General features: G+C 47.8%; 62 non-coding genes across 62 annotated transcripts; all 62 read right to left on the bottom strand.

Annotated features, from left to right (window-relative positions):
• Positions 1–35: 35 nt before the first annotated feature.
• LOC149606990 (signal recognition particle RNA) lies at positions 36–333 on the bottom strand. The gene has a single exon (XR_016377504.1).
• An 88-nt stretch (positions 334–421) lies between these two features.
• LOC149606989 (signal recognition particle RNA) lies at positions 422–720 on the bottom strand. Its single transcript, XR_016377267.1, has one exon.
• A 90-nt stretch (positions 721–810) lies between these two features.
• LOC149606988 (signal recognition particle RNA) lies at positions 811–1,109 on the bottom strand. The gene has a single exon (XR_016377265.1).
• Positions 1,110–1,199: 90 nt separating this feature from the next.
• Positions 1,200–1,498, bottom strand: LOC149606987 (signal recognition particle RNA). The gene has a single exon (XR_016377500.1).
• Positions 1,499–1,588: 90 nt separating this feature from the next.
• LOC149606986 (signal recognition particle RNA) lies at positions 1,589–1,886 on the bottom strand. Its single transcript, XR_016377391.1, has one exon.
• Positions 1,887–1,976: 90 nt separating this feature from the next.
• Positions 1,977–2,275, bottom strand: LOC149606985 (signal recognition particle RNA). The gene has a single exon (XR_016377311.1).
• A 90-nt stretch (positions 2,276–2,365) lies between these two features.
• On the bottom strand, positions 2,366–2,663 carry LOC149606984 (signal recognition particle RNA). The gene has a single exon (XR_016377503.1).
• An 88-nt stretch (positions 2,664–2,751) lies between these two features.
• Positions 2,752–3,050, bottom strand: LOC149606983 (signal recognition particle RNA). Its single transcript, XR_016377242.1, has one exon.
• A 90-nt stretch (positions 3,051–3,140) lies between these two features.
• On the bottom strand, positions 3,141–3,439 carry LOC149606982 (signal recognition particle RNA). Its single transcript, XR_016377258.1, has one exon.
• A 90-nt stretch (positions 3,440–3,529) lies between these two features.
• LOC149606981 (signal recognition particle RNA) lies at positions 3,530–3,828 on the bottom strand. The gene has a single exon (XR_016377241.1).
• Positions 3,829–3,918: 90 nt separating this feature from the next.
• LOC149606980 (signal recognition particle RNA) lies at positions 3,919–4,217 on the bottom strand. Its single transcript, XR_016377257.1, has one exon.
• Positions 4,218–4,306: 89 nt separating this feature from the next.
• Positions 4,307–4,606, bottom strand: LOC149606979 (signal recognition particle RNA). The gene has a single exon (XR_016377546.1).
• An 89-nt stretch (positions 4,607–4,695) lies between these two features.
• Positions 4,696–4,994, bottom strand: LOC149606978 (signal recognition particle RNA). The gene has a single exon (XR_016377368.1).
• Positions 4,995–5,083: 89 nt separating this feature from the next.
• On the bottom strand, positions 5,084–5,383 carry LOC149606977 (signal recognition particle RNA). The gene has a single exon (XR_016377229.1).
• An 89-nt stretch (positions 5,384–5,472) lies between these two features.
• On the bottom strand, positions 5,473–5,772 carry LOC149606976 (signal recognition particle RNA). The gene has a single exon (XR_016377467.1).
• Positions 5,773–5,861: 89 nt separating this feature from the next.
• LOC149606975 (signal recognition particle RNA) lies at positions 5,862–6,161 on the bottom strand. The gene has a single exon (XR_016377221.1).
• An 89-nt stretch (positions 6,162–6,250) lies between these two features.
• Positions 6,251–6,550, bottom strand: LOC149606974 (signal recognition particle RNA). The gene has a single exon (XR_016377456.1).
• Positions 6,551–6,639: 89 nt separating this feature from the next.
• Positions 6,640–6,939, bottom strand: LOC149606973 (signal recognition particle RNA). The gene has a single exon (XR_016377444.1).
• An 89-nt stretch (positions 6,940–7,028) lies between these two features.
• On the bottom strand, positions 7,029–7,328 carry LOC149606972 (signal recognition particle RNA). Its single transcript, XR_016377433.1, has one exon.
• Positions 7,329–7,417: 89 nt separating this feature from the next.
• Positions 7,418–7,716, bottom strand: LOC149606971 (signal recognition particle RNA). The gene has a single exon (XR_016377446.1).
• Positions 7,717–7,803: 87 nt separating this feature from the next.
• Positions 7,804–8,103, bottom strand: LOC149606970 (signal recognition particle RNA). The gene has a single exon (XR_016377231.1).
• Positions 8,104–8,192: 89 nt separating this feature from the next.
• Positions 8,193–8,492, bottom strand: LOC149606969 (signal recognition particle RNA). Its single transcript, XR_016377671.1, has one exon.
• Positions 8,493–8,581: 89 nt separating this feature from the next.
• LOC149606968 (signal recognition particle RNA) lies at positions 8,582–8,881 on the bottom strand. The gene has a single exon (XR_016377421.1).
• An 89-nt stretch (positions 8,882–8,970) lies between these two features.
• LOC149606967 (signal recognition particle RNA) lies at positions 8,971–9,269 on the bottom strand. The gene has a single exon (XR_016377367.1).
• Positions 9,270–9,358: 89 nt separating this feature from the next.
• LOC149606966 (signal recognition particle RNA) lies at positions 9,359–9,658 on the bottom strand. The gene has a single exon (XR_016377227.1).
• Positions 9,659–9,747: 89 nt separating this feature from the next.
• On the bottom strand, positions 9,748–10,047 carry LOC149606965 (signal recognition particle RNA). Its single transcript, XR_016377410.1, has one exon.
• An 89-nt stretch (positions 10,048–10,136) lies between these two features.
• Positions 10,137–10,436, bottom strand: LOC149606964 (signal recognition particle RNA). Its single transcript, XR_016377398.1, has one exon.
• An 89-nt stretch (positions 10,437–10,525) lies between these two features.
• Positions 10,526–10,825, bottom strand: LOC149606963 (signal recognition particle RNA). Its single transcript, XR_016377387.1, has one exon.
• An 89-nt stretch (positions 10,826–10,914) lies between these two features.
• LOC149606962 (signal recognition particle RNA) lies at positions 10,915–11,214 on the bottom strand. The gene has a single exon (XR_016377376.1).
• Positions 11,215–11,303: 89 nt separating this feature from the next.
• On the bottom strand, positions 11,304–11,603 carry LOC149606961 (signal recognition particle RNA). Its single transcript, XR_016377226.1, has one exon.
• An 89-nt stretch (positions 11,604–11,692) lies between these two features.
• Positions 11,693–11,992, bottom strand: LOC149606960 (signal recognition particle RNA). Its single transcript, XR_016377224.1, has one exon.
• Positions 11,993–12,081: 89 nt separating this feature from the next.
• On the bottom strand, positions 12,082–12,380 carry LOC149606959 (signal recognition particle RNA). Its single transcript, XR_016377366.1, has one exon.
• An 89-nt stretch (positions 12,381–12,469) lies between these two features.
• Positions 12,470–12,768, bottom strand: LOC149606958 (signal recognition particle RNA). The gene has a single exon (XR_016377409.1).
• Positions 12,769–12,857: 89 nt separating this feature from the next.
• On the bottom strand, positions 12,858–13,157 carry LOC149606957 (signal recognition particle RNA). The gene has a single exon (XR_016377431.1).
• An 89-nt stretch (positions 13,158–13,246) lies between these two features.
• LOC149606956 (signal recognition particle RNA) lies at positions 13,247–13,546 on the bottom strand. Its single transcript, XR_016377365.1, has one exon.
• An 89-nt stretch (positions 13,547–13,635) lies between these two features.
• On the bottom strand, positions 13,636–13,935 carry LOC149606955 (signal recognition particle RNA). The gene has a single exon (XR_016377354.1).
• Positions 13,936–14,024: 89 nt separating this feature from the next.
• On the bottom strand, positions 14,025–14,324 carry LOC149606954 (signal recognition particle RNA). Its single transcript, XR_016377223.1, has one exon.
• Positions 14,325–14,413: 89 nt separating this feature from the next.
• Positions 14,414–14,713, bottom strand: LOC149606953 (signal recognition particle RNA). The gene has a single exon (XR_016377222.1).
• Positions 14,714–14,802: 89 nt separating this feature from the next.
• LOC149606952 (signal recognition particle RNA) lies at positions 14,803–15,101 on the bottom strand. The gene has a single exon (XR_016377364.1).
• An 89-nt stretch (positions 15,102–15,190) lies between these two features.
• On the bottom strand, positions 15,191–15,489 carry LOC149606951 (signal recognition particle RNA). Its single transcript, XR_016377408.1, has one exon.
• Positions 15,490–15,578: 89 nt separating this feature from the next.
• LOC149606950 (signal recognition particle RNA) lies at positions 15,579–15,878 on the bottom strand. The gene has a single exon (XR_016377430.1).
• An 89-nt stretch (positions 15,879–15,967) lies between these two features.
• Positions 15,968–16,266, bottom strand: LOC149606949 (signal recognition particle RNA). The gene has a single exon (XR_016377555.1).
• An 89-nt stretch (positions 16,267–16,355) lies between these two features.
• On the bottom strand, positions 16,356–16,655 carry LOC149606948 (signal recognition particle RNA). Its single transcript, XR_016377278.1, has one exon.
• Positions 16,656–16,744: 89 nt separating this feature from the next.
• On the bottom strand, positions 16,745–17,043 carry LOC149606947 (signal recognition particle RNA). The gene has a single exon (XR_016377443.1).
• Positions 17,044–17,132: 89 nt separating this feature from the next.
• LOC149606946 (signal recognition particle RNA) lies at positions 17,133–17,432 on the bottom strand. Its single transcript, XR_016377297.1, has one exon.
• An 89-nt stretch (positions 17,433–17,521) lies between these two features.
• On the bottom strand, positions 17,522–17,820 carry LOC149606945 (signal recognition particle RNA). The gene has a single exon (XR_016377640.1).
• Positions 17,821–17,909: 89 nt separating this feature from the next.
• On the bottom strand, positions 17,910–18,209 carry LOC149606944 (signal recognition particle RNA). Its single transcript, XR_016377304.1, has one exon.
• An 89-nt stretch (positions 18,210–18,298) lies between these two features.
• On the bottom strand, positions 18,299–18,598 carry LOC149606943 (signal recognition particle RNA). Its single transcript, XR_016377290.1, has one exon.
• Positions 18,599–18,687: 89 nt separating this feature from the next.
• LOC149606942 (signal recognition particle RNA) lies at positions 18,688–18,986 on the bottom strand. The gene has a single exon (XR_016377620.1).
• Positions 18,987–19,075: 89 nt separating this feature from the next.
• Positions 19,076–19,375, bottom strand: LOC149606941 (signal recognition particle RNA). Its single transcript, XR_016377412.1, has one exon.
• Positions 19,376–19,463: 88 nt separating this feature from the next.
• On the bottom strand, positions 19,464–19,763 carry LOC149606940 (signal recognition particle RNA). Its single transcript, XR_016377400.1, has one exon.
• An 89-nt stretch (positions 19,764–19,852) lies between these two features.
• Positions 19,853–20,151, bottom strand: LOC149606939 (signal recognition particle RNA). The gene has a single exon (XR_016377190.1).
• Positions 20,152–20,240: 89 nt separating this feature from the next.
• Positions 20,241–20,540, bottom strand: LOC149606938 (signal recognition particle RNA). Its single transcript, XR_016377552.1, has one exon.
• An 89-nt stretch (positions 20,541–20,629) lies between these two features.
• LOC149606937 (signal recognition particle RNA) lies at positions 20,630–20,929 on the bottom strand. The gene has a single exon (XR_016377472.1).
• Positions 20,930–21,018: 89 nt separating this feature from the next.
• LOC149606936 (signal recognition particle RNA) lies at positions 21,019–21,318 on the bottom strand. The gene has a single exon (XR_016377380.1).
• An 89-nt stretch (positions 21,319–21,407) lies between these two features.
• LOC149606935 (signal recognition particle RNA) lies at positions 21,408–21,706 on the bottom strand. Its single transcript, XR_016377093.1, has one exon.
• An 89-nt stretch (positions 21,707–21,795) lies between these two features.
• Positions 21,796–22,095, bottom strand: LOC149606934 (signal recognition particle RNA). Its single transcript, XR_016377399.1, has one exon.
• Positions 22,096–22,184: 89 nt separating this feature from the next.
• On the bottom strand, positions 22,185–22,483 carry LOC149606933 (signal recognition particle RNA). Its single transcript, XR_016377541.1, has one exon.
• An 89-nt stretch (positions 22,484–22,572) lies between these two features.
• Positions 22,573–22,872, bottom strand: LOC149606932 (signal recognition particle RNA). Its single transcript, XR_016377256.1, has one exon.
• Positions 22,873–22,961: 89 nt separating this feature from the next.
• On the bottom strand, positions 22,962–23,261 carry LOC149606931 (signal recognition particle RNA). Its single transcript, XR_016377096.1, has one exon.
• Positions 23,262–23,350: 89 nt separating this feature from the next.
• Positions 23,351–23,650, bottom strand: LOC149606930 (signal recognition particle RNA). Its single transcript, XR_016377379.1, has one exon.
• Positions 23,651–23,739: 89 nt separating this feature from the next.
• On the bottom strand, positions 23,740–24,038 carry LOC149606929 (signal recognition particle RNA). Its single transcript, XR_016377092.1, has one exon.
• Between the last annotated feature and the right edge of the window lie 45 nt (positions 24,039–24,083).

Below are 24,083 nucleotides of genomic sequence, written 5' to 3'. Positions count from 1 at the left end.
GGTAAAATCACTATCTGAAGTGTAAAGACTGACATAAGAATCGTGTACGGTCGTTTTGGTTGCGTTGTGACTCGAAGCTCGCTCTCAGACGTTATCCCGTCACTGCCGAATGCGGGAACTTTTGCCTGCTGCGTTACCGCCCTGAGCCGGTTTGTCCCTCCTTAGAACAACCTGGTGGTCCATCAGTTACCTGAAGACGACCATATTGACACCCAGCTTAAGCGGACGTCCGATCTACACGAGTCCATGATTCACAGCAATCCCAACCTCATACCATCCATCGATTCTAGCTTCCAAAGGGCTGGATTACAGGAGCTCGCCACAACTCCCAGCTGCAAAGACCTCGAAAAAAACAATTCAAACTTTGAAAGGATAACAACATTGAAGTTAAAATCACTATCTGAAGTGTAAAGACTGACATAAGAATCGTGTACGGTCGTATTGGTTGCGTTGTGACTCGAAGCTCGCTCTCAGACGTTATCCCGTCACTGCCAAATGCGGGAACTTTTGCCTGCTGCGTTACCGCCCTGAACCGGTTTGTCCCTCCTTAGAACAACCTGGTGGTCCATCAGTTACCTGAAGACGACCATATTGACACCCAGCTTAACGCGGACGTCCGATCTACACGAGTCCATGAGTCACAGCAATCCCAACCTCATACCATCCATCGATTCTAGCTTCCAAAGGGCTGGATTACAGGAGCTCGCCACAACTCCCAGCTGCAAAGTTACCTCGAATAAAACAATTCAAACTTTGAAAGGATAACAACATTGAAGTTAAAATCACTATCTGAAGTGTAAAGACTGACATAAGAATCGTGTACGGTCGTATTGGTTGCGTTGTGACTCGAAGCTCGCTCTCAGACGTTATCCCGTCACTGCCGAATGCGGGAACGTTTGCCTGCTGCGTTACCGCCCTGAGCCGGTTTGTCCCTCCTTACAACAACCTGGTGGTCCATCAGTTACCTGAAGACGACCATATTGACACCCAGCTTAACGCGGACGTCCGATCTACACGAGTCCATGAGTCACAGCAATCCCAACCTCATACCATCCATCGATTCTAGCTTCCAAAGGGCTGGATTACAGGAGCTCGCCACAACTCCCAGCTGCAAAGTTACCTCGAATAAAACAATTCAAACTTTGAAAGGATAACAACATAGAAGTTAAAATCACTATCTGAAGTGTAAAGACTGACATAAGAATCGTGTACGGTCGTATTGGTTGCGTTGTGACTCGAAGCTCGCTCTCAGACGTTATCCCGTCACTGCCGAATGCGGGAACTTTTGCCTGCTGCGTTACCGCCCTGAGCCGGTTTGTCCCTCCTTAGAACAACCTGGTGGTCCATCAGTTACCTGAAGACGACCATATTGACACCCAGCTTAACGCGGACGTCCGATCTACACGAGTCCATGAGTCACAGGAATCCCAACCTCATACCATCCATCGATTCTAGCTTCCAAAGGGCTGGATTACAGGAGCTCGCCACAACTCCCAGCTGCAAAGTTACCTCGAATAAAACAATTCAAACTTTGAAAGAATAACAACATTGAAGTTAAAATCACTATCTGAAGTGTAAAGACTGACATAAGAATCGTGTACGGTCGTATTGGTTGCGTTGTGACTCGAAGCTCGCTCTCAGACGTTATCCCGTCACTGCCGAATGCGGGAACTTTTGCCTGCTGCGTTACCGCCCTGAGCCGGTTTGTCCCTCCTTAGAACAACCTGGTGGTCCATCAGTTACCTGAAGACGACCATATTGACACCCAGCTTAAGCGGACGTCCGATCTACACGAGTCCATGAGTCACAGCAATCCCAACCTCATACCATCCATCGATTCTAGCTTCCAAAGGGCTGGATTACAGGAGCTCGCCACAACTCCCAGCTGCAAAGTTACCTCGAATAAAACAATTCAAACTTTGAAAGGATAACAACATTGAAGTTAAAATCACTATCTGAAGTGTAAAGACTGACATAAGAATCGTGTACGGTCGTATTGGTTGCGTTGTGACTCGAAGCTCGCTCTCAGACGTTATCCTGTCACTGCCGAATGCGGGAACTTTTGCCTGCTGCGTTACCGCCCTGAGCCGGTTTGTCCCTCCTTAGAACAACCTGGTGGTCCATCAGTTACCTGAAGACGACCATATTGACACCCAGCTTAACGCGGACGTCCGATCTACACGAGTCCATGAGTCACAGGAATCCTAACCTCATACCATCCATCGATTCTAGCTTCCAAAGGGCTGGATTACAGGAGCTCGCCACAACTCCCAGCTGCAAAGTTACCTCGAATAAAACAATTCAAACTTTGAAAGAATAACAACTTTGAAGGTAAAATCACTATCTGAAGTGTAAAGACTGACATAAGAATCGTGTACGGTCGTTTTGGTTGCGTTGTGACTCGAAGCTCGCTCTCAGACGTTATCCCGTCACTGCCGAATGCGGGAACTTTTGCCTGCTGCGTTACCGCCCTGAGCCGGTTTGTCCCTCCTTAGAACAACCTGGTGGTCCATCAGTTACCTGAAGACGACCATATTGACACCCAGCTTAAGCGGACGTCCGATCTACACGAGTCCATGATTCACAGCAATCCCAACCTCATACCATCCATCGATTCTAGCTTCCAAAGGGCTGGATTACAGGAGCTCGCCACAACTCCCAGCTGCAAAGACCTCGAAAAAAACAATTCAAACTTTGAAAGGATAACAACATTGAAGTTAAAATCACTATCTGAAGTGTAAAGACTGACATAAGAATCGTGTACGGTCGTATTGGTTGCGTTGTGACTCGAAGCTCGCTCTCAGACGTTATCCCGTCACTGCCGAATGCGGGAACTTTTGCCTGCTGCGTTACCGCCCTGAACCGGTTTGTCCCTCCTTAGAACAACCTGGTGGTCCATCAGTTACCTGAAGACGACCATATTGACACCCAGCTTAACGCGGACGTCCGATCTACACGAGTCCATGAGTCACAGCAATCCCAACCTCATACCATCCATCGATTCTAGCTTCCAAAGGGCTGGATTACAGGAGCTCGCCACAACTCCCAGCTGCAAAGTTACCTCGAATAAAACAATTCAAACTTTGAAAGGATAACAACATTGAAGTTAAAATCACTATCTGAAGTGTAAAGACTGACATAAGAATCGTGTACGGTCGTATTGGTTGCGTTGTGACTCGAAGCTCGCTCTCAGACGTTATCCCGTCACTGCCGAATGCGGGAACGTTTGCCTGCTGCGTTACCGCCCTGAGCAGGTTTGTCCCTCCTTAGAACAACCTGGTGGTCCATCAGTTACCTGAAGACGACCATATTGACACCCAGCTTAACGCGGACGTCCGATCTACACGAGTCCATGAGTCACAGCAATCCCAACCTCATACCATCCATCGATTCTAGCTTCCAAAGGGCTGGATTACAGGAGCTCGCCACAACTCCCAGCTGCAAAGTTACCTCGAATAAAACAATTCAAACTTTGAAAGGATAACAACATAGAAGTTAAAATCACTATCTGAAGTGTAAAGACTGACATAAGAATCGTGTACGGTCGTATTGGTTGCGTTGTGACTCGAAGCTCGCTCTCAGACGTTATCCCGTCACTGCCGAATGCGGGAACTTTTGCCTGCTGCGTTACCGCCCTGAACCGGTTTGTCCCTCCTTAGAACAACCTGGTGGTCCATCAGTTACCTGAAGACGACCATATTGACACCCAGCTTAACGCGGACGTCCGATCTACACGAGTCCATGAGTCACAGCAATCCCAACCTCATACCATCCATCGATTCTAGCTTCCAAAGGGCTGGATTACAGGAGCTCGCCACAACTCCCAGCTGCAAAGTTACCTCGAATAAAACAATTCAAACTTTGAAAGGATAACAACATTGAAGTTAAAATCACTATCTGAAGTGTAAAGACTGACATAAGAATCGTGTACGGTCGTATTGGTTGCGTTGTGACTCGAAGCTCGCTCTCAGACGTTATCCCGTCACTGCCGAATGCGGGAACGTTTGCCTGCTGCGTTACCGCCCTGAGCAGGTTTGTCCCTCCTTAGAACAACCTGGTGGTCCATCAGTTACCTGAAGACGACCATATTGACACCCAGCTTAACGCGGACGTCCGATCTACACGAGTCCATGAGTCACAGCAATCCCAACCTCATACCATCCATCGATTCTAGCTTCCAAAGGGCTGGATTACAGGAGCTCGCCACAACTCCCAGCTGCAAAGTTACCTCGAATAAAACAATTCAAACTTTGAAAGGATAACAACATAGAAGTTAAAATCACTATCTGAAGTGTAAAGACTGACATAAGAATCGTGTACGGTCGTATTGGTTGCGTTGTGACTCGAAGCTCGCTCTCAGACGTTATCCCGTCACTGCCGAATGCGGGAACTTTTGCCTGCTGCGTTACCGCCCTGAGCCGGTTTGTCCCTCCTTAGAACAACCTGGTGGTCCATCAGTTACCTGAAGACGACCATATTGACACCCAGCTTAACGCGGACGTCCGATCTACACGAGTCCATGAGTCACAGGAATCCCAACCTCATACCATCCATCGATTCTAGCTTCCAAAGGGCTGGATTACAGGAGCTCGTCACAACTCCCAGCTGCAAAGTTACCTCGAATAAAACAATTCAAACTTTGAAAGAATAACAACATTGAAGTTAAAATCACTATCTGAAGTGTAAAGACTGACATAAGAATCGTGTACGGTCGTATTGGTTGCGTTGTGACTCGAAGCTCGCTCTCAGACGTTATCCCGTCACTGCCGAATGCGGGAACTTTTGCCTGCTGCGTTACCGCCCTGAGCCGGTTTGTCCCTCCTTAGAACAACCTGGTGGTCCATCAGTTACCTGAAGACGACCATATTGACACCCAGCTTAAGCGGACGTCCGATCTACACGAGTCCATGAGTCACAGCAATCCCAACCTCATACCATCCATCGATTCTAGCTTCCAAAGGGCTGGATTACAGGAGCTCGCCACAACTCCCAGCTGCAAAGTTACCTCGAATAAAACAATTCAAACTTTGAAAGGATAACAACATTGAAGTTAAAATCACTATCTGAAGTGTAAAGACTGACATAAGAATCGTGTACGGTCGTATTGGTTGCGTTGTGACTCGAAGCTCGCTCTCAGACGTTATCCTGTCACTGCCGAATGCGGGAACTTTTGCCTGCTGCGTTACCGCCCTGAGCCGGTTTGTCCCTCCTTAGAACAACCTGGTGGTCCATCAGTTACCTGAAGACGACCATATTGACACCCAGCTTAACGCGGACGTCCGATCTACACGAGTCCATGAGTCACAGGAATCCCAACCTCATACCATCCATCGATTCTAGCTTCCAAAGGGCTGGATTACAGGAGCTCGCCACAACTCCCAGCTGCAAAGTTACCTCGAATAAAACAATTCAAACTTTGAAAGGATAACAACATTGAAGTTAAAATCACTATCTGAAGTGTAAAGACTGACATAAGAATCGTGTACGGTCGTATTGGTTGCGTTGTGACTCGAAGCTCGCTCTCAGACGTTATCCCGTCACTGCCGAATGCGGGAACTTTTGCCTGCTGCGTTACCGCCCTGAGCCGGTTTGTCCCTCCTTAGAACAACCTGGTGGTCCATCAGTTACCTGAAGACGACCATATTGACACCCAGCTTAACGCGGACGTCCGATCTACACGAGTCCATGAGTCACAGGAATCCCAACCTCATACCATCCATCGATTCTAGCTTCCAAAGGGCTGGATTACAGGAGCTCGCCACAACTCCCAGCTGCAAAGTTACCTCGAATAAAACAATTCAAACTTTGAAAGAATAACAACATTGAAGTTAAAATCACTATCTGAAGTGTAAAGACTGACATAAGAATCGTGTACGGTCGTATTGGTTGCGTTGTGACTCGAAGCTCGCTCTCAGACGTTATCCTGTCACTGCCGAATGCGGGAACTTTTGCCTGCTGCGTTACCGCCCTGAGCCGGTTTGTCCCTCCTTAGAACAACCTGGTGGTCCATCAGTTACCTGAAGACGACCATATTGACACCCAGCTTAACGCGGACGTCCGATCTACACGAGTCCATGAGTCACAGGAATCCCAACCTCATACCATCCATCGATTCTAGCTTCCAAAGTGCTGGATTACAGGAGCTCGCCACAACTCCCAGCTGCAAAGTTACCTCGAATAAAACAATTCAAACTTTGAAAGGATAACAACATTGAAGTTAAAATCACTATCTGAAGTGTAAAGACTGACATAAGAATCGTGTACGGTCGTATTGGTTGCGTTGTGACTCGAAGCTCGCTCTCAGACGTTATCCCGTCACTGCCGAATGCGGGAACTTTTGCCTGCTGCGTTACCGCCCTGAGCCGGTTTGTCCCTCCTTAGAACAACCTGGTGGTCCATCAGTTACCTGAAGACGACCATATTGACACCCAGCTTAACGCGGACGTCCGATCTACACGAGTCCATGAGTCACAGGAATCCCAACCTCATACCATCCATCGATTCTAGCTTCCAAAGGGCTGGATTACAGGAGCTCGCCACAACTCCCAGCTGCAAAGTTACCTCGAATAAAACAATTCAAACTTTGAAAGAATAACAACATTGAAGTTAAAATCACTATCTGAAGTGTAAAGACTGACATAAGAATCGTGTACGGTCGTATTGGTTGCGTTGTGACTCGAAGCTCGCTCTCAGACGTTATCCCGTCACTGCCGAATGCGGGAACTTTTGCCTGCTGCGTTACCGCCCTGAGCCGGTTTGTCCCTCCTTAGAACAACCTGGTGGTCCATCAGTTACCTGAAGACGACCATATTGACACCCAGCTTAACGCGGACGTCCGATCTACACGAGTCCATGAGTCACAGGAATCCCAACCTCATACCATCCATCGATTCTAGCTTCCAAAGGGCTGGATTACAGGAGCTCGCCACAACTCCCAGCTGCAAAGTTACCTCGAATAAAACAATTCAAACTTTGAAAGGATAACAACATTGAAGTTAAAATCACTATCTGAAGTGTAAAGACTGACATAAGAATCGTGTACGGTCGTATTGGTTGCGTTGTGACTCGAAGCTCGCTCTCAGACGTTATCCCGTCACTGCCGAATGCGGGAACTTTTGCCTGCTGCGTTACCGCCCTGAGCCGGTTTGTCCCTCCTTAGAACAACCTGGTGGTCCATCAGTTACCTGAAGACGACCATATTGACACCCAGCTTAACGCGGACGTCCGATCTACACGAGTCCATGAGTCACAGGAATCCCAACCTCATACCATCCATCGATTCTAGCTTCCAAAGGGCTGGATTACAGGAGCTCGCCACAACTCCCAGCTGCAAAGTTACCTCGAATAAAACAATTCAAACTTTGAAAGAATAACAACATTGAAGTTAAAATCACTATCTGAAGTGTAAAGACTGACATAAGAATCGTGTACGGTCGTATTGGTTGCGTTGTGACTCGAAGCTCGCTCTCAGACGTTATCCCGTCACTGCCGAATGCGGGAACTTTTGCCTGCTGCGTTACCGCCCTGAGCCGGTTTGTCCCTCCTTAGAACAACCTGGTGGTCCATCAGTTACCTGAAGACGACCATATTGACACCCAGCTTAAGCGGACGTCCGATCTACACGAGTCCATGATTCACAGCAATCCCAACCTCATACCATCCATCGATTCTAGCTTCCAAAGGGCTGGATTACAGGAGCTCGCCACAACTCCCAGCTGCAAAGACCTCGAAAAAAACAATTCAAACTTTGAAAGGATAACAACATTGAAGTTAAAATCACTATCTGAAGTGTAAAGACTGACATAAGAATCGTGTACGGTCGTATTGGTTGCGTTGTGACTCGAAGCTCGCTCTCAGACGTTATCCCGTCACTGCCGAATGCGGGAACTTTTGCCTGCTGCGTTACCGCCCTGAACCGGTTTGTCCCTCCTTAGAACAACCTGGTGGTCCATCAGTTACCTGAAGACGACCATATTGACACCCAGCTTAACGCGGACGTCCGATCTACACGAGTCCATGAGTCACAGCAATCCCAACCTCATACCATCCATCGATTCTAGCTTCCAAAGGGCTGGATTACAGGAGCTCGCCACAACTCCCAGCTGCAAAGTTACCTCGAATAAAACAATTCAAACTTTGAAAGGATAACAACATTGAAGTTAAAATCACTATCTGAAGTGTAAAGACTGACATAAGAATCGTGTACGGTCGTATTGGTTGCGTTGTGACTCGAAGCTCGCTCTCAGACGTTATCCCGTCACTGCCGAATGCGGGAACGTTTGCCTGCTGCGTTACCGCCCTGAGCCGGTTTGTCCCTCCTTAGAACAACCTGGTGGTCCATCAGTTACCTGAAGACGACCATATTGACACCCAGCTTAACGCGGACGTCCGATCTACACGAGTCCATGAGTCACAGCAATCCCAACCTCATACCATCCATCGATTCTAGCTTCCAAAGGGCTGGATTACAGGAGCTCGCCACAACTCCCAGCTGCAAAGTTACCTCGAATAAAACAATTCAAACTTTGAAAGGATAACAACATAGAAGTTAAAATCACTATCTGAAGTGTAAAGACTGACATAAGAATCGTGTACGGTCGTATTGGTTGCGTTGTGACTCGAAGCTCGCTCTCAGACGTTATCCCGTCACTGCCGAATGCGGGAACTTTTGCCTGCTGCGTTACCGCCCTGAGCCGGTTTGTCCCTCCTTAGAACAACCTGGTGGTCCATCAGTTACCTGAAGACGACCATATTGACACCCAGCTTAACGCGGACGTCCGATCTACACGAGTCCATGAGTCACAGGAATCCCAACCTCATACCATCCATCGATTCTAGCTTCCAAAGGGCTGGATTACAGGAGCTCGCCACAACTCCCAGCTGCAAAGTTACCTCGAATAAAACAATTCAAACTTTGAAAGAATAACAACATTGAAGTTAAAATCACTATCTGAAGTGTAAAGACTGACATAAGAATCGTGTACGGTCGTATTGGTTGCGTTGTGACTCGAAGCTCGCTCTCAGACGTTATCCCGTCACTGCCGAATGCGGGAACTTTTGCCTGCTGCGTTACCGCCCTGAGCCGGTTTGTCCCTCCTTAGAACAACCTGGTGGTCCATCAGTTACCTGAAGACGACCATATTGACACCCAGCTTAAGCGGACGTCCGATCTACACGAGTCCATGAGTCACAGCAATCCCAACCTCATACCATCCATCGATTCTAGCTTCCAAAGGGCTGGATTACAGGAGCTCGCCACAACTCCCAGCTGCAAAGTTACCTCGAATAAAACAATTCAAACTTTGAAAGGATAACAACATTGAAGTTAAAATCACTATCTGAAGTGTAAAGACTGACATAAGAATCGTGTACGGTCGTATTGGTTGCGTTGTGACTCGAAGCTCGCTCTCAGACGTTATCCTGTCACTGCCGAATGCGGGAACTTTTGCCTGCTGCGTTACCGCCCTGAGCCGGTTTGTCCCTCCTTAGAACAACCTGGTGGTCCATCAGTTACCTGAAGACGACCATATTGACACCCAGCTTAACGCGGACGTCCGATCTACACGAGTCCATGAGTCACAGGAATCCCAACCTCATACCATCCATCGATTCTAGCTTCCAAAGGGCTGGATTACAGGAGCTCGCCACAACTCCCAGCTGCAAAGTTACCTCGAATAAAACAATTCAAACTTTGAAAGGATAACAACATTGAAGTTAAAATCACTATCTGAAGTGTAAAGACTGACATAAGAATCGTGTACGGTCGTATTGGTTGCGTTGTGACTCGAAGCTCGCTCTCAGACGTTATCCCGTCACTGCCGAATGCGGGAACTTTTGCCTGCTGCGTTACCGCCCTGAGCCGGTTTGTCCCTCCTTAGAACAACCTGGTGGTCCATCAGTTACCTGAAGACGACCATATTGACACCCAGCTTAACGCGGACGTCCGATCTACACGAGTCCATGAGTCACAGGAATCCCAACCTCATACCATCCATCGATTCTAGCTTCCAAAGGGCTGGATTACAGGAGCTCGCCACAACTCCCAGCTGCAAAGTTACCTCGAATAAAACAATTCAAACTTTGAAAGAATAACAACATTGAAGTTAAAATCACTATCTGAAGTGTAAAGACTGACATAAGAATCGTGTACGGTCGTATTGGTTGCGTTGTGACTCGAAGCTCGCTCTCAGACGTTATCCCGTCACTGCCGAATGCGGGAACTTTTGCCTGCTGCGTTACCGCCCTGAGCCGGTTTGTCCCTCCTTAGAACAACCTGGTGGTCCATCAGTTACCTGAAGACGACCATATTGACACCCAGCTTAACGCGGACGTCCGATCTACACGAGTCCATGAGTCACAGGAATCCCAACCTCATACCATCCATCGATTCTAGCTTCCAAAGGGCTGGATTACAGGAGCTCGCCACAACTCCCAGCTGCAAAGTTACCTCGAATAAAACAATTCAAACTTTGAAAGGATAACAACATTGAAGTTAAAATCACTATCTGAAGTGTAAAGACTGACATAAGAATCGTGTACGGTCGTATTGGTTGCGTTGTGACTCGAAGCTCGCTCTCAGACGTTATCCCGTCACTGCCGAATGCGGGAACTTTTGCCTGCTGCGTTACCGCCCTGAGCCGGTTTGTCCCTCCTTAGAACAACCTGGTGGTCCATCAGTTACCTGAAGACGACCATATTGACACCCAGCTTAACGCGGACGTCCGATCTACACGAGTCCATGAGTCACAGGAATCCCAACCTCATACCATCCATCGATTCTAGCTTCCAAAGGGCTGGATTACAGGAGCTCGCCACAACTCCCAGCTGCAAAGTTACCTCGAATAAAACAATTCAAACTTTGAAAGAATAACAACATTGAAGTTAAAATCACTATCTGAAGTGTAAAGACTGACATAAGAATCGTGTACGGTCGTATTGGTTGCGTTGTGACTCGAAGCTCGCTCTCAGACGTTATCCCGTCACTGCCGAATGCGGGAACTTTTGCCTGCTGCGTTACCGCCCTGAGCCGGTTTGTCCCTCCTTAGAACAACCTGGTGGTCCATCAGTTACCTGAAGACGACCATATTGACACCCAGCTTAACGCGGACGTCCGATCTACACGAGTCCATGAGTCACAGGAATCCCAACCTCATACCATCCATCGATTCTAGCTTCCAAAGGGCTGGATTACAGGAGCTCGCCACAACTCCCAGCTGCAAAGTTACCTCGAATAAAACAATTCAAACTTTGAAAGAATAACAACATTGAAGTTAAAATCACTATCTGAAGTGTAAAGACTGACATAAGAATCGTGTACGGTCGTATTGGTTGCGTTGTGACTCGAAGCTCGCTCTCAGACGTTATCCTGTCACTGCCGAATGCGGGAACTTTTGCCTGCTGCGTTACCGCCCTGAGCCGGTTTGTCCCTCCTTAGAACAACCTGGTGGTCCATCAGTTACCTGAAGACGACCATATTGACACCCAGCTTAACGCGGACGTCCGATCTACACGAGTCCATGAGTCACAGGAATCCCAACCTCATACCATCCATCGATTCTAGCTTCCAAAGGGCTGGATTACAGGAGCTCGCCACAACTCCCAGCTGCAAAGTTACCTCGAATAAAACAATTCAAACTTTGAAAGAATAACAACATTGAAGTTAAAATCACTATCTGAAGTGTAAAGACTGACATAAGAATCGTGTACGGTCGTATTGGTTGCGTTGTGACTCGAAGCTCGCTCTCAGACGTTATCCTGTCACTGCCGAATGCGGGAACTTTTGCCTGCTGCGTTACCGCCCTGAGCCGGTTTGTCCCTCCTTAGAACAACCTGGTGGTCCATCAGTTACCTGAAGACGACCATATTGACACCCAGCTTAACGCGGACGTCCGATCTACACGAGTCCATGAGTCACAGGAATCCCAACCTCATACCATCCATCGATTCTAGCTTCCAAAGGGCTGGATTACAGGAGCTCGCCACAACTCCCAGCTGCAAAGTTACCTCGAATAAAACAATTCAAACTTTGAAAGAATAACAACATTGAAGTTAAAATCACTATCTGAAGTGTAAAGACTGACATAAGAATCGTGTACGGTCGTATTGGTTGCGTTGTGACTCGAAGCTCGCTCTCAGACGTTATCCCGTCACTGCCGAATGCGGGAACTTTTGCCTGCTGCGTTACCGCCCTGAGCCGGTTTGTCCCTCCTTAGAACAACCTGGTGGTCCATCAGTTACCTGAAGACGACCATATTGACACCCAGCTTAAGCGGACGTCCGATCTACACGAGTCCATGAGTCACAGCAATCCCAACCTCATACCATCCATCGATTCTAGCTTCCAAAGGGCTGGATTACAGGAGCTCGCCACAACTCCCAGCTGCAAAGTTACCTCGAATAAAACAATTCAAACTTTGAAAGGATAACAACATTGAAGTTAAAATCACTATCTGAAGTGTAAAGACTGACATAAGAATCGTGTACGGTCGTATTGGTTGCGTTGTGACTCGAAGCTCGCTCTCAGACGTTATCCTGTCACTGCCGAATGCGGGAACTTTTGCCTGCTGCGTTACCGCCCTGAGCCGGTTTGTCCCTCCTTAGAACAACCTGGTGGTCCATCAGTTACCTGAAGACGACCATATTGACACCCAGCTTAAGCGGACGTCCGATCTACACGAGTCCATGAGTCACAGCAATCCCAACCTCATACCATCCATCGATTCTAGCTTCCAAAGGGCTGGATTACAGGAGCTCGCCACAACTCCCAGCTGCAAAGTTACCTCGAATAAAACAATTCAAACTTTGAAAGGATAACAACATTGAAGTTAAAATCACTATCTGAAGTGTAAAGACTGACATAAGAATCGTGTACGGTCGTATTGGTTGCTTTGTGACTCGAAGCTCGCTCTCAGACGTTATCCTGTCACTGCCGAATGCGGGAACTTTTGCCTGCTGCGTTACCGCCCTATGCCGGTTTGTCCCTCCTTAGAACAACCTGGTGGTCCATCAGTTACCTGAAGACGACCATATTGACACCCAGCTTAACGCGGACGTCCGATCTACACGAGTCCATGAGTCACAGGAATCCCAACCTCATACCATCCATCGATTCTAGCTTCCAAAGGGCTGGATTACAGGAGCTCGCCACAACTCCCAGCTGCAAAGTTACCTCGAATAAAACAATTCAAACTTTGAAAGGATAACAACATTGAAGTTAAAATCACTATCTGAAGTGTAAAGACTGACATAAGAATCGTGTACGGTCGTATTGGTTGCGTTGTGACTCGAAGCTCGCTCTCAGACGTTATCCCGTCACTGCCGAATGCGGGAACTTTTGCCTGCTGCGTTACCGCCCTGAGCCGGTTTGTCCCTCCTTAGAACAACCTGGTGGTCCATCAGTTACCTGAAGACGACCATATTGACACCCAGCTTAACGCGGACGTCCGATCTACACGAGTCCATGAGTCACAGGAATCCCAACCTCATACCATCCATCGATTCTAGCTTCCAAAGGGCTGGATTACAGGAGCTCGCCACAACTCCCAGCTGCAAAGTTACCTCGAATAAAACAATTCAAACTTTGAAAGAATAACAACATTGAAGTTAAAATCACTATCTGAAGTGTAAAGACTGACATAAGAATCGTGTACGGTCGTATTGGTTGCGTTGTGACTCGAAGCTCGCTCTCAGACGTTATCCCGTCACTGCCGAATGCGGGAACTTTTGCCTGCTGCGTTACCGCCCTGAGCCGGTTTGTCCCTCCTTAGAACAACCTGGTGGTCCATCAGTTACCTGAAGACGACCATATTGACACCCAGCTTAACGCGGACGTCCGATCTACACGAGTCCATGAGTCACAGGAATCCCAACCTCATACCATCCATCGATTCTAGCTTCCAAAGGGCTGGATTACAGGAGCTCGCCACAACTCCCAGCTGCAAAGTTACCTCGAATAAAACAATTCAAACTTTGAAAGAATAACAACATTGAAGTTAAAATCACTATCTGAAGTGTAAAGACTGACATAAGAATCGTGTACGGTCGTATTGGTTGCGTTGTGACTCGAAGCTCGCTCTCAGACGTTATCCTGTCACTGCCGAATGCGGGAACTTTTGCCTGCTGCGTTACCGCCCTGAGCCGGTTTGTCCCTCCTTAGAACAACCTGGTGGTCCATCAGTTACCTGAAGACGACCATATTGACACCCAGCTTAACGCGGACGTCCGATCTACACGAGTCCATGAGTCACAGGAATCCCAACCTCATACCATCCATCGATTCTAGCTTCCAAAGGGCTGGATTACAGGAGCTCGCCACAACTCCCAGCTGCAAAGTTACCTCGAATAAAACAATTCAAACTTTGAAAGAATAACAACATTGAAGTTAAAATCACTATCTGAAGTGTAAAGACTGACATAAGAATCGTGTACGGTCGTATTGGTTGCGTTGTGACTCGAAGCTCGCTCTCAGACGTTATCCTGTCACTGCCGAATGCGGGAACTTTTGCCTGCTGCGTTACCGCCCTGAGCCGGTTTGTCCCTCCTTAGAACAACCTGGTGGTCCATCAGTTACCTGAAGACGACCATATTGACACCCAGCTTAACGCGGACGTCCGATCTACACGAGTCCATGAGTCACAGGAATCCCAACCTCATACCATCCATCGATTCTAGCTTCCAAAGGGCTGGATTACAGGAGCTCGCCACAACTCCCAGCTGCAAAGTTACCTCGAATAAAACAATTCAAACTTTGAAAGAATAACAACATTGAAGTTAAAATCACTATCTGAAGTGTAAAGACTGACATAAGAATCGTGTACGGTCGTATTGGTTGCGTTGTGACTCGAAGCTCGCTCTCAGACGTTATCCCGTCACTGCCGAATGCGGGAACTTTTGCCTGCTGCGTTACCGCCCTGAGCCGGTTTGTCCCTCCTTAGAACAACCTGGTGGTCCATCAGTTACCTGAAGACGACCATATTGACACCCAGCTTAAGCGGACGTCCGATCTACACGAGTCCATGAGTCACAGCAATCCCAACCTCATACCATCCATCGATTCTAGCTTCCAAAGGGCTGGATTACAGGAGCTCGCCACAACTCCCAGCTGCAAAGTTACCTCGAATAAAACAATTCAAACTTTGAAAGGATAACAACATTGAAGTTAAAATCACTATCTGAAGTGTAAAGACTGACATAAGAATCGTGTACGGTCGTATTGGTTGCGTTGTGACTCGAAGCTCGCTCTCAGACGTTATCCTGTCACTGCCGAATGCGGGAACTTTTGCCTGCTGCGTTACCGCCCTGAGCCGGTTTGTCCCTCCTTAGAACAACCTGGTGGTCCATCAGTTACCTGAAGACGACCATATTGACACCCAGCTTAAGCGGACGTCCGATCTACACGAGTCCATGAGTCACAGCAATCCCAACCTCATACCATCCATCGATTCTAGCTTCCAAAGGGCTGGATTACAGGAGCTCGCCACAACTCCCAGCTGCAAAGTTACCTCGAATAAAACAATTCAAACTTTGAAAGGATAACAACATTGAAGTTAAAATCACTATCTGAAGTGTAAAGACTGACATAAGAATCGTGTACGGTCGTATTGGTTGCTTTGTGACTCGAAGCTCGCTCTCAGACGTTATCCTGTCACTGCCGAATGCGGGAACTTTTGCCTGCTGCGTTACCGCCCTATGCCGGTTTGTCCCTCCTTAGAACAACCTGGTGGTCCATCAGTTACCTGAAGACGACCATATTGACACCCAGCTTAACGCGGACGTCCGATCTACACGAGTCCATGAGTCACAGGAATCCCAACCTCATACCATCCATCGATTCTAGCTTCCAAAGGGCTGGATTACAGGAGCTCGCCACAACTCCCAGCTGCAAAGTTACCTCGAATAAAACAATTCAAACTTTGAAAGAATAACAACTTTGAAGGTAAAATCACTATCTGAAGTGTAAAGACTGACATAAGAATCGTGTACAGTCGGATTGGTTGCGTTGTGACTCGAAGCTCGCTCTCAGACGTTATCCCGTCACTGCCGAATGCGGGAACTTTTGCCTGCTGCGTTACCGCCCTGAGCCGGTTTGTCCCTCCTTAGAACAACCTGGTGGTCCATTAGTTACCTGAAGACGACCATATTGACACCCAGCTTAAGCGGACGTCCGATCTACACGAGTCCATGAGTCACAGCAATCCCAACCTCATACCATCCATCGATTCTAGCTTCCAAAGGGCTGGATTACAGGAGCTCGCCACAACTCCCAGCTGCAAAGTTACCTCGAATAAAACAATTCAAACTTTGAAAGGATAACAACATTGAAGTTAAAATCACTATCTGAAGTGTAAAGACTGACATAAGAATCGTGTACGGTCGTATTGGTTGCGTTGTGACTCGAAGCTCGCTCTCAGACGTTATCCCGTCACTGCCGAATGCGGAAACTTTTGCCTGCTGCGTTACCGCCCTGAGCCGGTTTGTCCCTCCTTAGAACAACCTGGTGGTCCATCAGTTACCTCAAGACGACCATATTGACACCCAGCTTAACGCGGACGTCCGATCTACACGAGTCCATGAGTCACAGGAATCCCAACCTCATACCATCCATCGATTCTAGCTTCCAAAGGGCTGGATTACAGGAGCTCGCCACAACTCCCAGCTGCAAAGTTACCTCGAATAAAACAATTCAAACTTTGAAAGAATAACAACTTTGAAGGTAAAATCACTATCTGAAGTGTAAAGACTGACATAAGAATCGTGTACGGTCGTATTGGTTGCGTTGTGACTCGAAGCTCGCTCTCAGACGTTATCCCGTCACTGCCGAATGCGGGAACTTTTGCCTGCTGCGTTACCGCCCTGAGCCGGTTTGTCCCTCCTTAGAACAACCTGGTGGTCCATTAGTTACCTGAAGACGACCATATTGACACCCAGCTTAAGCGGACGTCCGATCTACACGAGTCCATGAGTCACAGCAATCCCAACCTCATACCATCCATCGATTCTAGCTTCCAAAGGGCTGGATTACAGGAGCTCGCCACAACTCCCAGCTGCAAAGTTACCTCGAATAAAACAATTCAAACTTTGAAAGGATAACAACATTGAAGTTAAAATCACTATCTGAAGTGTAAAGACTGACATAAGAATCGTGTACGGTCGTATTGGTTGCGTTGTGACTCGAAGCTCGCTCTCAGACGTTATCCTGTCACTGCCGAATGCGGGAACTTTTGCCTGCTGCGTTACCGCCCTATGCCGGTTTGTCCCTCCTTAGAACAACCTGGTGGTCCATCAGTTACCTGAAGACGACCATATTGACACCCAGCTTAACGCGGACGTCCGATCTACACGAGTCCATGAGTCACAGGAATCCCAACCTCATACCATCCATCGATTCTAGCTTCCAAAGGGCTGGATTACAGGAGCTCGCCACAACTCCCAGCTGCAAAGTTACCTCGAATAAAACAATTCAAACTTTGAAAGAATAACAACTTTGAAGGTAAAATCACTATCTGAAGTGTAAAGACTGACATAAGAATCGTGTACGGTCGGATTGGTTGCGTTGTGACTCGAAGCTCGCTCTCAGACGTTATCCCGTCACTGCCGAATGCGGGAACTTTTGCCTGCTGCGTTACCGCCCTGAGCCGGTTTGTCCCTCCTTAGAACAACCTGGTGGTCCATTAGTTACCTGAAGACGATCATATTGACACCCAGCTTAAGCGGACGTCCGATCTACACGAGTCCATGAGTCACAGCAATCCCAACCTAATACCATCCATCGATTCTAGCTTCCAAAGGGCTGGATTACAGGAGCTCGCCACAACTCCCAGCTGCAAAGTTACCTCGAATAAAACAATTCAAACTTTGAAAGGATAACAACATTGAAGTTAAAATCACTATCTGAAGTGTAAAGACTGACATAAGAATCGTGTACGGTCGTATTGGTTGCGTTGTGACTCGAAGCTCGCTCTCAGACGTTATCCCGTCACTGCCGAATGCGGAAACTTTTGCCTGCTGCGTTACCGCCCTGAGCCGTTTTGTCCCTCCTTAGAACAACCTGGTGGTCCATCAGTTACCTCAAGACGACCATATTGACACCCAGCTTAACGCGGACGTCCGATCTACACGAGTCCATGAGTCACAGCAATCCCAACCTCATACCATCCATCGATTCTAGCTTCCAAAGGGCTGGATTACAGGAGCTCGCCACAACTCCCAGCTGCAAAGTTACCTCGAATAAAACAATTCAAACTTTGAAAGGATAACAACATAGAAGTTAAAATCACTATCTGAAGTGTAAAGACTGACATAAGAATCGTGTACGGTCGTATTGGTTACGTTGTGACTCGAAGCTCGCTCTCAGACGTTATCCCGTCACTGCCGAATGCGGGAACTTTTGCCTGCTGCGGTACCGCCCTGAGCCGGTTTGTCCCTCCTTAGAACAACCTGGTGGTCCATCAGTTACCTGAAGACGACCATATTGACACCCAGCTTAACGCGGACGTCCGATCTACACGAGTCCATGAGTCACAGCAATCCCAACCTCATACCATCCATCGATTCTAGCTTCCAAAGGGCTGGATTACAGGAGCTCGCCACAACTCCCAGCTGCAAAGTTACCTCGAATAAAACAATTCAAACTTTGAAAGGATAACAACATAGAAGTTAAAATCACTATCTGAAGTGTAAAGACTGACATAAGAATCGTGTACGGTCGTATTGGTTGCGTTGTGACTCGAAGCTCGCTCTCAGACGTTATCCCGTCACTGCCGAATGCGGGAACTTTTGCCTGCTGCGTTACCGCCCTGAGCCGGTTTTTCCCTCCTTAGAACAACCTGGTGGTCCATCAGTTACCTGAAGACGACCATATTGACACCCAGCTTAAGCGGACGTCCGATCTACACGAGTCCATGAGTCACAGCAATCCCAACCTCATACCATCCATCGATTCTAGCTTCCAAAGGGCTGGATTACAGGGGAACGCCACAACTCCCAGCTGCAAAGCTAACTCGAATAAAACAATTCAAACTTTGAAAGGATAACAACATTGAAGTTAAAATCACTATCTGAAGTGTAAAGACTGACATAAGAATCGTGTACGGTCGTATTGGTTGCGTTCTGACTCGAAGCTCGCTCTCAGACGTTATCCCGTCACTGCCGAATGCGGGAACTTTTGCCTGCTGCGTTACCGCCCTGAGCCGGTTTGTCCCTCCTTAGAACAACCTGGTGGTCCATCACTTACCTGAAGACGACCATATTGACACCCAGCTTAACGCGGACGTCCGATCTACACGAGTTCATGAGTCACAGGAATCCCAACCTCATACCATCCATCGATTCTAGCTTCCAAAGGGCTGGATTACAGGAGCTCGCCACAACTCCCAGCTGCAAAGTTCTTCGAATAAAACAATTCAAACTTTGAAAGGATAACAACATTGAAGTTAAAATCACTATCTGAAGTGTAAAGACTGACATAAGAATCGTGTACGGTCGTATTGGTTGCGTTGTGACTCGAAGCTCGCTTTCAGACGTTATCCCGTCACTGCCGAATGCGGGAACTTTTGCCTGCTGCGTTACCGCCCTGAGTCGGTTTGTCCCTCCTTAGAACAACCTGGTGGTCCATCAGTTACCTGAAGACGACCATATTGACACCAAGCTTAACGCGGATGTCCGATCTACACGAGTCCATGAGTCACAGGAATCCCAACCTCATACCATCCATCGATTCTAGCTTCCAAAGGGCTGGATTACAGGAGCTCGCCACAACTCCCAGCTGCAAAGTTACCTCGAATAAAACAATTCAAACTTTGAAAGAATAACAACATTGAAGTTAAAATCACTATCTAAAGTGTAAAGACTGACATAAGAATCGTGTACGGTCGTATTGGTTGCGTTGTGACTCGAAGCTCGCTCTCAGACGTTATCCCGTCACTGCCGACTGCGGGAACTTTTGCCTGGTGCGTTACCGCCATGAGCCGGTTTGTCTTTTCTTAGAACAACCTGGTGGTCCATCAGTTACCTGGATACGACCATATTGACACCCAGCTTAACGCGGACGTCCGATCTACACGAGTCCATGAGTCACAGGAATCCCAACCTCATACCATCCATCGATTCTAGCTTCCAAAGGGCTGGATTACAGGGGCTCGCCACAAATCCAGCTGCAAAGTTACCTCGAATAAAACAATTCAAACTTTGAAAGGATAACAACATTGAAGTTAAAATCACTATCTGAAGTGTAAAGACTGACATAAGAATCGTGTACGGTCGTATTGGTTGCGTTGTGACCCGAAGCTCGCTCTCAGACGTTATCCCGTCACTGCCGAATGCGGGAACTGTTGCCTGCTGCGTTACCGCCCTGATCCGGTTTGTCCCTCCTTAGAACAACCTGGTGGTCCATCAGTTACCTGAAGACGACCATATTGACACCCAGCTTAACGCGGACGTCCGATCTACACGAGTCCTTGAGTTACAGGAATCCCAACCTCATATCGTCCATCGATTCTAGCTTCCGAAGGGCTGGATTACAGGGGAACGCCACAACTCCCAGCTGCAAAGTTACCTCGAATAAAACAATTCAAACTTTGAAAGAATAACAACATTGAAGTTAAAATCACTATCTGAAGTGTAAAGACTGACATAAGAATCGTGTACGGTCGTATTGGTTGCGTTGTGACTCGAAGCTCGCTCTCAGACGTTATCCCGTCACTGCCGAATGCGGGAACTTTTGCCTGCTGCGTTACCGCCCTGAGCCGTTTTGTCCCTCCTTAGAACAACCTGGTGGTCCATGAGCTACCTGAAGACGACCATATTGACACCCAGCTTATCGCGGACGTCCGATCTACACGAGTCCTTGAGTTACAGGAATCCCAACCTCATACCGTCCATCGATTCAAGCTTCCGAAGGGCTGGATTACAGGGGAACGCCACAACTCCCAGCTGCAAAGTTATCTCGAATAAAACAATTCAAACTTTGAAAAGATAACAACATTGAAGTTAAAATCACTATCTGAAGTGTAAAGACTGACATAAGAATCGTGTACGGTCGTATTGGTTGCGTTGTGACTCGAAGCTCGCTCTCAGACGTTATCCCGTCACTGCCGAATGCGGGAACTTTTGCCTGCTGCGTTACCGCCCTGAGCCGGTTTGTCCCTCCTTAGAACAACCTGGTGGTCCATCAGTTACCTGAAGACGACCATATTGACACCCAGCTTAACGCGGACGTCCGATCTACACGAGTCCTTGAATTACAGGAATCCCAACCTCATATCGTCCACCGATTCTAGCTTCCGAAGGGCTGGATTACAGGGGAACGCCACAACTCCCAGCTGCAAAGTTACCTCGAATAAAACAATTCAAACTTTGAAAGGATAACAACATTGAAGATAAAATCACTATCTGAAGTGTAAAGACTGACATAAGAATCGTGTACGGTCGTATTGGTTGCGTTGTGACTCGAAGCTCGCTCTCAGAGGTTATCCCGTCACTGCCGAATGCGGGAACTTTTGTCTGCTGCGTTACCGCCCTGAGCCGGTTTGTCCCTCCTTAGAACAACCTCGTGGTCCATCAGTTACCTGAAGACGACCATATTGACGCCCAGCTTAACGCGGACGTCCGATCTACACGAGTCCATGAGTCACAGGAATCCCAACCTCATACCATCCATCGATTCTAGCTTCCAAAGGGCTGGATTACAGGGGCTCGCCACAACTCCAGCTGCAAAGTTACCTCGAATAAAACAATTCAAACTTTGAAAGAATAACAACATTGAAGTTAAAATCACTATCTGAAGTGTAAAGACTGACATAAGAATCGTGTACGGTCGTATTGGTTGCGTTCTGACTTGAAGCTCGCTCTCAGACGTTATCCTGTCACTGCCGAATGCGGGAACGTTTGCCTGCTGCGTTACCGCCCTGAGCCGGTTTGTCCCTCCTTAGAACAACCTGGTGGTCCATCAGTTACCTGAAGACGACCATATTGACACCCAGCTTAACGCGGACGTCCGATCTACACGAGTCCATGAGTCACAGGAATCCCAACCTCATACCATCCATCGATTCTAGCTTCCAAAGGGCTGGATTACAGGAGCTCGCCACAACTCCCAGCTGCAAAGTTACCTCGAATAAAACAATTCAAACTTTGAAAGAATAACAACTTTGAAGGTAAAATCACTATCTGAAGTGTAAAGACTGACATAAGAATCGTGTACGGTCGGATTGGTTGCGTTGTGACTCGAAGCTCGCTCTCAGACGTTATCCCGTCACTGCCGAATGCGGGAACTTTTGCCTGCTGCGTTACCGCCCTGAGCCGGTTTGTCCCTCCTTAGAACAACCTGGTGGTCCATTAGTTACCTGAAGACGACCATATTGACACCCAGCTTAAGCGGACGTCCGATCTACACGAGTCCATGAGTCACAGCAATCCCAACCTCATACCATCCATCGATTCTAGCTTCCAAAGGGCTGGATTACAGGAGCTCGCCACAACTCCCAGCTGCAAAGTTACCTCGAATAAAACAATTCAAACTTTGAAAGGATAACAACATTGAAGTTAAAATCACTATCTGAAGTGTAAAGACTGACATAAGAATCGTGTACGGTCGTATTGGTTGCGTTGTGACTCGAAGCTCGCTCTCAGACGTTATCCCGTCACTGCCGAATGCGGGAACTTTTGCCTGCTGCGTTACCGCCCTGAGCCGGTTTGTCCCTCCTTAGAACAACCTGGTGGTCCATCAGTTACCTCAAGACGACCATATTGACACCCAGCTTAACGCGGACGTCCGATCTACACGAGTCCATGAGTCACAGCAATCCCAACCTCATACCATCCATCGATTCTAGCTTCCAAAGGGCTGGATTACAGGAGCTCGCCACAACTCCCAGCTGCAAAGTTACCTCGAATAAAACAATTCAAACTTTGAAAGGATAACAACATAGAAGTTAAAATCACTATCTGAAGTGTAAAGACTGACATAAGAATCGTGTACGGTCGTATTGGTTACGTTGTGACTCGAAGCTCGCTCTCAGACGTTATCCCGTCACTGCCGAATGCGGGAACTTTTGCCTGCTGCGTTACCGCCCTGAGCCGGTTTGTCCCTCCTTAGAACAACCTGGTGGTCCATCAGTTACCTGAAGACGACCATATTGACACCCAGCTTAACGCGGACGTCCGATCTACACGAGTCCATGAGTCACAGCAATCCCAACCTCATACCATCCATCGATTCTAGCTTCCAAAGGGCTGGATTACAGGAGCTCGCCACAACTCCCAGCTGCAAAGTTACCTCGAATAAAACAATTCAAACTTTGAAAGGATAACAACATAGAAGTTAAAATCACTATCTGAAGTGTAAAGACTGACATAAGAATCGTGTACGGTCGTATTGGTTGCGTTGTGACTCGAAGCTCGCTCTCAGACGTTATCCCGTCACTGCCGAATGCGGGAACTTTTGCCTGCTGCGTTACCGCCCTGAGCCGGTTTGTCCCTCCTTAGAACAACCTGGTGGTCCATCAGTTACCTGAAGACGACCATATTGACACCCAGCTTAACGCGGACGTCCGATCTACACGAGTCCTTGAATTACAGGAATCCCAACCTCATATCGTCCACCGATTCTAGCTTCCGAAGGGCTGGATTACAGGGGAACGCCACAACTCCCAGCTGCAAAGTTACCTCGAATAAAACAATTCAAACTTTGAAAGGATAACAACATTGAAGATAAAATCACTATCTGAAGTGTAAAGACTGACATAAGAATCGTGTACGGTCGTATTGGTTGCGTTGTGACTCGAAGCTCGCTCTCAGAGGTTATCCCGTCACTGCCGAATGCGGGAACTTTTGTCTGCTGCGTTACCGCCCTGAGCCGGTTTGTCCCTCCTTAGAACAACCTCGTGGTCCATCAGTTACCTGAAGACGACCATATTGACGCCCAGCTTAACGCGGACGTCCGATCTACACGAGTCCATGAGTCACAGGAATCCCAACCTCATACCATCCATCGATTCTAGCTTCCAAAGGGCTGGATTACAGGGGCTCGCCACAACTCCAGCTGCAAAGTTACCTCGAATAAAACAATTCAAACTTTGAAAGAATAA

This window comes from Phalangium opilio, unplaced genomic scaffold (assembly GCF_054372755.1).
Source record: "Phalangium opilio isolate 3A_F unplaced genomic scaffold, DU_Popi_V2 ptg000352l_1, whole genome shotgun sequence".
In the NCBI taxonomy this organism is placed as follows: Eukaryota; Metazoa; Arthropoda; class Arachnida; order Opiliones; family Phalangiidae; genus Phalangium; species Phalangium opilio.
The sequence above is the reverse complement of the archived record's forward strand: the minus strand, read 5'-3'. Positions and strand labels throughout refer to the sequence as shown.